Source organism: Chinchilla lanigera, unplaced genomic scaffold, assembly GCF_000276665.1.
Source record: "Chinchilla lanigera isolate Chin_1 unplaced genomic scaffold, ChiLan1.0 scaffold00024, whole genome shotgun sequence".
NCBI classification, from domain to species: Eukaryota; Metazoa; Chordata; class Mammalia; order Rodentia; family Chinchillidae; genus Chinchilla; species Chinchilla lanigera.
In genome coordinates, this window is record NW_004955425.1 from 14,694,919 (window position 1) to 14,703,907 (window position 8,989).

The following is an 8,989-nucleotide window of genomic DNA, read 5'->3' on the forward strand; positions in this document are numbered from 1 at the left end:
CTTTTTCTTATTTTTTTTTACTTCACTGCTCTTTTCTGAATAGTGAGAGACTTGATTCTCAGTTTGTTTTTTTTTCCTAGTGTCTGCTCTTAAGGCTATAATTTTAATTCTAAACAGCTGTGGAGGTATCCCACAAACTCATACTTTTATACTATTATACTTGGAACTAAATTGTTTTTCTTATTATTTTTGTTTTATCTATGAATCTTTATAAAAAGTTTGTTAGTTAATCTGCATATTTGTAAATTTTTGAACTTGTCTTCTGGATATTGAGTTTTGCATTGTTTCAGTCTAGGTGCAGAATGATATATTTTGATATCAATCTTTTAAGTTAATTCAGGCTTATTAACTTTGGTAAATACTCTATACACATTTGAATAAATATAGTCATTTAATTCATTCATTATAGATCAAGTGTTTTGATCATGTTCATAACTAAAATTATGTTATTATATTGTTATTGCTTTTGTTTCAGTGTACTCATTCAATCAGTTATGGAGAGGATTGTGTTAAATCTTTGGCTTTAATTGTTAACTTTTCTCTTTTTTATTTCTAGCTTTTGCTGTACTTATTCTGTTACATACATGCACTTATTTATACTTCTACAAGTAGAATACCATAATTATGAAAAGTCCTTGTTTTATCTCTTCTTCCTTGTCTTTATATCTATGTTTTCTGACATATAACCATACCAAGTTTTTATTGATTTGTTTAGTGTTATATATCTTTTCCATCATTTTACTTTTAACTTTCCTATTTCCCTATATTTAAACTACATCGTTGTGCTATCTGTAGTTTTTTTAAAAAATATCATCTAGTGGTATTTTTTTAAAATTTAAAATCTTCAGTGTATTTTACTTTTAGTGCAATTATTGATCTGTTTGTTTATATCTGTTGTCTTAATGTACCTTATCTTTATTCTTCCTGCTCTAGATTTCTATTTTTTTCCTGGTTTCTTTTGAAGTGACAGTTATTACATTCTTTTACTACCCTGTCTGTAATCTGTGTCTCTGACATTCTAACTTCTAATTTAAATTATTTTTGTTGTTACCTGAATAATGCAAGAGTACTTAGCATTCTGTGTAAAGTAAATATTCATTCAGAATAGACATATGTTTCTTTTATTTTTCCTCATTTTTTTCTAGCATCTCAGTGTTTTAGTCAGAGATATTTTACTTCAGCCTCAAGAAGGTAGTATAATATTTCCTTTAGTAAAGATCTGCTGCTGAGGGGGGTCTGAGAGCATCTTATTTTTCTCTCTTTCCTTTTGGAAGGATGATGAAACTCTTGTCTTTCTGGTTTTTTGTTTCTTCTTTTTTACTTTTCTCAAGCAATTAGAAAAATATCATCCTATTGTCTCCTTGTTTCAGATACTTTTACCCAGAAGTTGGCTACTATCTTAATTTGCTACTTTTTACTTGCAAAGGCCTTCCCCTGTCTCAGCTTTATTGAAATATAAGTGACAAATAAAACCAACATATATTCAAGGTGCATAATATGATGTTTGAAGGTACATATTCATTGTAAAATGATTAGCACAGCCAAACTAACCTATCATTTCACATAGTTACTTTGCATGCGAATAAGAACATTTTTGCTCCAGTCTCTTAGCAAATTTTAAGTATACAGTACAGTACAATCAACTATAGCAATATGCTGTATATTAAATATCATAACTCATTCATCTTGAGTAACCAAAACTTTGCACCCTTTGACCAATATCTCCTGGAGTCCCTCACACCTCAGCCCCTGCCAACCTTGATCTACTATTTATTTCTCTAACTTCAACCTTTTCAGATTCAACACATCAGTGAGAACCTTCAGTATTTATCATTTGGGACCTGGGTTCAGCATGATATCCTCCAGGTTTAACTGTACTATCCCAAGTTACAGGGTTTCATTCCTTTCCTTCATATTTTGTTGTATGTAAATATAGGTCACATTTTCTTTATCCATCCATTCATTGATAGACGCTGGGATGCTTTCCATTTTTGGCTTTTTAAACAATGCTATCATAAATAGGCATTGCCTCACAATACTGATTTCATTCCTTTGCATGTATACTCAGAAGTAGGATTGCTGGATTATAGAATAGTACTATTTTTTTCTCTTGGAAGACTACTGATACTGTTTTCCATCATGGCTGTACTAATTCACATTTCCTTCAACAGTGGACAAGATTTCTTTTTTCTCCACATTCTTATCAACGTTTATTTCTTGTTTTTGAAGAATTATTTGTCTTAATCACTTTCCTATTCTGCACACAATACCCAGCACTCCCAGTGTAAAGGAGGGGAGGCTTGTTTTGTCTCCTAGTTTCCGTACATGCATGGTGAGTCGATTCCAAAGTAGAAACATCATAATGGAAGAGCAGGGCTGAGAAAAGCTGCTCAACTCACGGCGACTGGGAAGTATACAGAGAAGGAAGGACCTGGGTACAGGAACAAACCCGCAGAGGTCACGTTCCTAGCAACCAAACTCCACCCAGCCCCCGCCCCCTAGCAACACATTTAACTCCTGGAATCATTAGTGGACGATCAGTTGATGAGTACAATGCCCTCAAGATCCAATCACTTTCCACATTTGAGAATTTGGGGAGAATCTGAGAACCATAGTATAATAACATCCATTTTAACTAGAGTGAGGTAATATCTCTTTGGGTTTTTTCCTGATGGTTGCTGATGTAGAACATATTTTATATACCACTGGCCATTTGTGTGCCTTTTGAGAAACGTCTATTCAGGTCCTTTGTCCATCTTTTAAATTGGGTTACCTGTTCTCTTGCTGTTGTGTTGTGAGTTCCTTGTATGTTTGGATTGAAACCTCTAATCAGGTGAATGTTGTACAGATATTTTTTGCATTCTACAAGCTGTCTTTCATTGTTTATTTTTTCCTTTGCTGTACAGAGGTTTTTCACACCATCCTATTTGTCTATTTTTGCTTTTATTGTCTGTATTTTTGGTGTCATAGCCAAAAAAATAGTACCTAAACTAATGTTAAGGTATTTTCCCCTTAGGTTTTCTTCTAGGAGTTTTATAATTTTAGTCTTGAACTTTTAATTACTTTTGAGGGTTTTTTTTTTTGGTATTATATGATAATTGTCCATTTTCATTCTTTAGGATGTGGTTATTAGTTTTCCCAAACCATTTATTTGGAAATTTCATGCTATCACGTTTATTAATATATCTGCATTTCCAATTTTTTCTAAAACTCTTCCTGCAAACCATTTCCAAAGTCTTCTGAACCACATGGTTAAGCACACTTACAGCAACAACCCCACGTCTCTGGCACTGATTTTCATTAGTCATTTTCCTGTCAGTAAGGCGCAGCATCAGAAATGCACATTTTAAAGGAGGGGATGTTTGGCTTTTGCTTCCAGTGGGCTTAGTAGGTGGTTAGCTAGCTCCAAGGCAGAGATCGCCTGGTGGAAGAGCAGGGCAGAGAAAAGCCCTTTTCCGCATGGCAGCCAGGAAACTGAGCATGCATACATGCTAGGGGCTAGAACATACCTCTCCAGGTTACACCCAGTGACTGCCCCTTCTGACCAGGCCCCACCAATGAAACCATGAGACTACTGGGGCAAAATTTTATGTGTAAACCATGATGTACCTAATTTGCTAAGACCTTTTTCATGAAAAGATGTTGAATTTTGTCAAATGCTTTTTCTGAATCCGTTCTAATGATCGTACAGTTTTTAGTTCTTTATTTAATGTTATCTTTTTTATTTATTTGCATATGTTGAACCACCCTTAAATCACAGGGCGGATTCCTACTCGATCATGGTGTATGATTTTTTAATATGCTATTAATTCAATTTGCTGGTATTGTATCAAAAATTTTTGCATCCTTATTCATCAGCAAATAGAAACCTGTAATTTGGTATTGTGTGATGCTTATCTTATATAATGGCTTTGGAAGTGTTCCTTCCTCTTCAATTTTTAGAAGAGTTTAAGATTTAGCATTTAATTCTTTCAATGTCTATAGAATTCACCAAGGAAACTACTGGATCCAGGATATAAAATTTGGTTATTTAAGATCTTTCTTTTCCATTAGTATAGATATTTATCACTATGTATTTCTCTCTATTCCATAATTCTGCTTCCTCACATATTTTTTGGTATATTGTGTTTCCATTTTCATTTCCCTTAAGATAACCTTTAATTTTCCTTTTGATCTTTCCTTCAAACCAGTTTTTGTTAAGGGGAGTGTTGCATAACTTCCAAATATTTGTGCATTATCCAACTTTTTTGTTTTATTGATTTCTGACCTCATGCTGTTTTGGTTGAAGAAGATACTTGATATGATTTTGATTTTAATAAATTAAGAAATGTATTAAGTTTTTTAAGAATTGCTTTGTGACCTAACATGATATTTACTGGAGAATGTTACAAGTGCATTTGAAAAGAATGTGTATTCTGATGCTCCCAGATGAAACATTCTATGCCTGTCTGTTACATCTGTTTGGTCTGCACTGTATTAGGTCTATTTTCTAGTTGACTTTCTTTCTTTGTGATCTATTCATCATTGAAAGTGGAATGCTAAAATTACCTAATGTCATTGTATTGTTGTTTGTTTCTTTCTTCAGTTCTCTTAATGTTTTCTTTGTATATTTAGGTACTCCGATACTAGAACTACATTTTTAATTGTTATAAACTCATTATGAATTGAATCCATATTTAGTAATATTATAAAATTAACTATGATAATATTATTATAGACAGTGTTTAGGAATTAACTGATCCTTTATCAAAGGGACTGATTCTTTTGTCACAATTTTTTACTTATAGTCTATCTGGTTTATCTCAGTACAGCTTTCTTTTCTCTTTTTTACTTTCCATTTGCACGAAACAACTTTTTCTGTCCCTTTACTTTCATTCTGCTAGTGTCCTTAAAGGACATTCTTCAGAGGTGGATTTGGAGCCTCAGCCTGCAGGTACAGATCTGGTCCTGGCTTACAGAGAAAGAGTAGACTGCAGCTTGGTTGGACCTGGGCCAAAGGGCTGCTGGAACCAGTCTGGTGCTGGGGTTTATGCAATGGGCTTGGTTTTGGGCACTGAAGCAAAGTTGGTGCCTATTTCATACTTCTCCCTGCATTTTGAGGAAAAGATGACACAGGTCCTGGGAAGGTGTCTTTACTAACATTTTTAATGTGTCCTTCATTATTTTTGTGCTCCATCCAGGAGCTGAAATCTCACATAGAGCTTTAGACGGTGACGATATCCTCACGTGTGTGAGATTATTCATGCCGTTTCCACAGGGGCACTCCTGTGTGCTTGAAAAGTCACTCAAGTCTTAAACATTTATATTGTTAGATATGGGTTTTTCTTTTCATTTTTCTCATCTTTTGGTAGAATTTGTAGCACTTCTTCAATCTGTCATGATATATTTTCATTAGCTTGAAACATTTCCTAGCCATTTAATCTGCAAGTATTTTTTTTGCCCTATTACCTCCTCTCTCCCATAACTCCTATTATACATGTGTTATGCATCCTTTTACTATCTTATATATGTCTGTAAAAATTTATTTCCAATTATTTTTTATCTCTGTGATTCAACTTGCAGATTTATTCTGACAAAACGTAGTTCAATAAACTTTTGTTTTCATTAATATTCTCTTCCCTATTAAGTTTGAATTCTAGGTGTCATATTTTTGTTTTATAGTTACCATTGTATTAATTCCTATAGTTTTTATGCCTCTTCTGAAAATTTTCTTCTTGTGTTCTTATTTCTTGCATAAATTACTTACATGTATTTTAGTATCAGATCTGATATTATTTAGATTTTACATAAAAATCTGTTTCTTTTGCTTTTTGTTATTTTAGATTTTAGGCATAAATTCTTGACCCTTAAACAATAGTTACTTTTAATGATGGTCACACATGGTATATAAAAAATTTGTACGGAGTTTTCCTTTTTATAAAGGGGTCAGTGTTTCATTTTGAATGTGGCTAATGTCAAAAAGATTACTTTAATTCAATTATGGATCAGTGTAATTGGAGAAGACCTTTTTTTCATGTAAGGGTTGATGAATGTGCAGAGTGTAGTCCTTTGGGTCCCGTTTGAAAGCTTAGGATGTTCATTAAAGTCCTCTCTTTTTGGTAGAACCTGCACTCTAATTTCTTACCCCAAGGTCCATGTCATCCAGAAGTTCTTTATAGTGTCTTGCTCTGCTTGAAAGCTGGAAAATGTCAGAAAGGGAAAATTGAGCACATATTAGATGTATCTGGGAGTTTCATTTCCCTCTGACATCTTGGACCTTTAACTGTTTGCTATTGTGACACACTTTCTGATGCCTTCACAAAAGTACTTCATAACATTTCCTAGATTTTGTAATTGTCCTTGGCAGGAATGTTGGTCTGCAGTGAGCTCACCTACTGTCACTGGAAATGAAAGCCTCTTACTACTGTTTTCCTCATTTTTGAAATGTCAACAGCCTTTTTGGTGTGCATCACTCTCCTTTTTCTGTATCACTCCCTTACTTAGTCTCTTTAATCATATTTTACATTTTACCCTTCAAATCATCTTATTGCAGACACTACATTAATGTCTGTGTTCTCATAATTTAGTCTTTTCCTTTCAATGACTTGATTGTCACAGAAGAGTCTAAAATCTATTTTTGTAAGGTCTGTTCTAGGTATGGTCACTGTATGTACTTACCTATCTTTTCCTCAGAACAGTGTGTTGATTAATAGTAAATGCATTGAAGTCAAATGAAATCTTGGTATCATGGCTTACTAATTGGATCCCTTTGCTCAAGTTTATTAACCCTTTTATGCTTCACTTTCTCCATCTAAAGTGTAAAATTATATGAATAAGATTCTCGTGAGTACCGAGTAAAGTCATGTCTAGAAAAATGCTTGACACAAGCCTGACACGAAGTAAGTGTTAAAAAATGTTAGCTATTCTTATTCTGAAAATCCAGTGTAAATGAGGTACAGACATAAGTATCAGGAATTTAAACACACAGTATCTATCTTTAGTAAACTCTCTCCGGTTCTCTACTGGAGGTGTTTCTCTTAACGTGTCTTAATAATTTTTAAACTAGAAATGTCAAAACTGACATTTAAGCTTTCTTGACACAGAGTCAGTCATTCCTGGTGTTTCCAGGGGCATCTCCATCTACTCAGCTCTCTAAAATCCAAACAGAATAGTTTCACACTTCTTCCAACCCCCTCCCATGTCTGTCGCTATCTCTAACCAGATATTTTTCTCTAATATTTCTGCTTCTCCCTTTTCTCCCTTCTTCTGACTCCCTTATTCTAGGGCTAGACTTTCTCACGCTGTGCATAACCTTCCCTAATTATTTTTAATTACCCGGTCTTTAGCCCATGTGCTTGTTGCATTTATTCCCCAGCATGAGAATCATCTTCTTGTATCTCAATTCCATCACCCACTCTCCTGCCTAGCTTTATAAAATTTCTCTCTAATATCAACAGCACCAAATCCCAACTCCTTAGGTCGATAAGCAAAGTTCTCTAAAGTCTTTCCCATTCACCTCTCAATCACTTCACCAAAAACTTGTGCTCATTAATGAACAGACAAATCTGAGAATGGCAGTAAAAAACTGATCAGAGCATGTTTGCTACCCAAATCTTGGTTTCTAATCAATATTCTTCACTAAAATTATTCTAATCTTCTCGGAGAAGATTCTAGAGCCAGGGAAAAAAAATACAAAATAACCCCCCCCACCAAAGTTTGTGATGCCAGAAATCAATGAAATGCTTTAAAAAGTTCAGGCAAAAGAGTACAAGATCCAACCTGAAGAGTGCCTAATAGCCAAAAGTAGACCAATTTCAGCAACAAAATAAACAATAATAATATTGGATTTAACCCATGGAATGAGTATCCATGGTAATTGTCTGTATGCATAAATAACCAAATAAATTAATGTAGCAGAGAGGCAGCTCTTTCTTGCAGTAGAATTTCAGCCAATAAATGTAAAAGAAAAGAGAAAACTGAGAATCAGTATTATGCTAACATAGCAGTAATGAATGTTGCAATCATCTGAGGGGGAATTATTTGAGGAAAAACAGGATTTATAGAGTCACAAAATATCCCTTCCCAAATACCTATCAATTCAAAAGGAAAAGAAAGTAATTTTTATTGGAGAAACCAGGCTGATTGATGCCATTCAAAGGGCGTATCATAAACTTGAGCTATATGTTGAAGACAGATATTATTTTTGTAGTACTTTTGCAAAAAAACTGAATAACTTTGTTCTAATCATAGGACAATATCAAAAAATGCAAATTGGAGGACATCTACAAAATAAGCAAAGTTCTTTGGAAGTGTCAAGGTCATTAAAGTGAATTAAGAAAAGACTAGCAAAGCATGATGGCAGCACAGACAGCAGAAAAACAGCAGCTAAGCACAACGTGGGACCCTAGACGCGATCTCAGGACATAAAATGGATATCGGTACAACTGGAATTTTGAGTAAAACCAAAAGATCAATTAGTAAAAATGTGCCAGTGTTAACTTATTCTTGGTCATTACAACGTGATTTCAAAAGATGTAAATATTAGAGGACAATAAAGAAGTTAAGAAAACTCTTTTCAGGACTTTTGCAACTTGTTTGTAAGTCTAAAATTAGTTCAAACACATTAAAAAAATCCAGTTCTTTCCAATTTTCCACATCATCCTTTACCTTTCCATCTGTGCTCTGTTCTCTAGAAAGAGGCTCACCTCATCTGATCCATTCCACAAAGCTCACTTACATTTCTTCCTCAGGGACTGAATGTCATCTTTCTTGTCAGACCTACTTCACCTGAGATTTTGACCCAGTCTGTCACTAGCTAGATGATGGCTGGTGGTGTTGTGAAACCCTTCTAGCCCTTCATGTTTTCCTCTTATAATTAGAGCAAAAACTGTACTTTATTAACCAATTGTTGTGAAGATTAAAGATACTACTTTCACAGCGCTAAGTTCATGGACATGTACATAGTAGGTGCTACCTACATGTTACGATTTTATTGCAAATTGTATTACCT

General features: G+C 34.2%; 1 long non-coding RNA gene across 1 annotated transcript; it reads left to right on the top strand.

The window, feature by feature from the left end:
- The first annotated feature begins 2,440 nt into the window (after positions 1 to 2,440).
- Positions 2,441 to 8,551, top strand: LOC102018002. Its single transcript, XR_261143.1, has 2 exons — positions 2,441 to 2,640; positions 8,230 to 8,551. It is a non-coding gene; the product is annotated as an uncharacterized LOC102018002 (long non-coding RNA).
- The last annotated feature ends 438 nt before the right edge of the window (positions 8,552 to 8,989 follow it).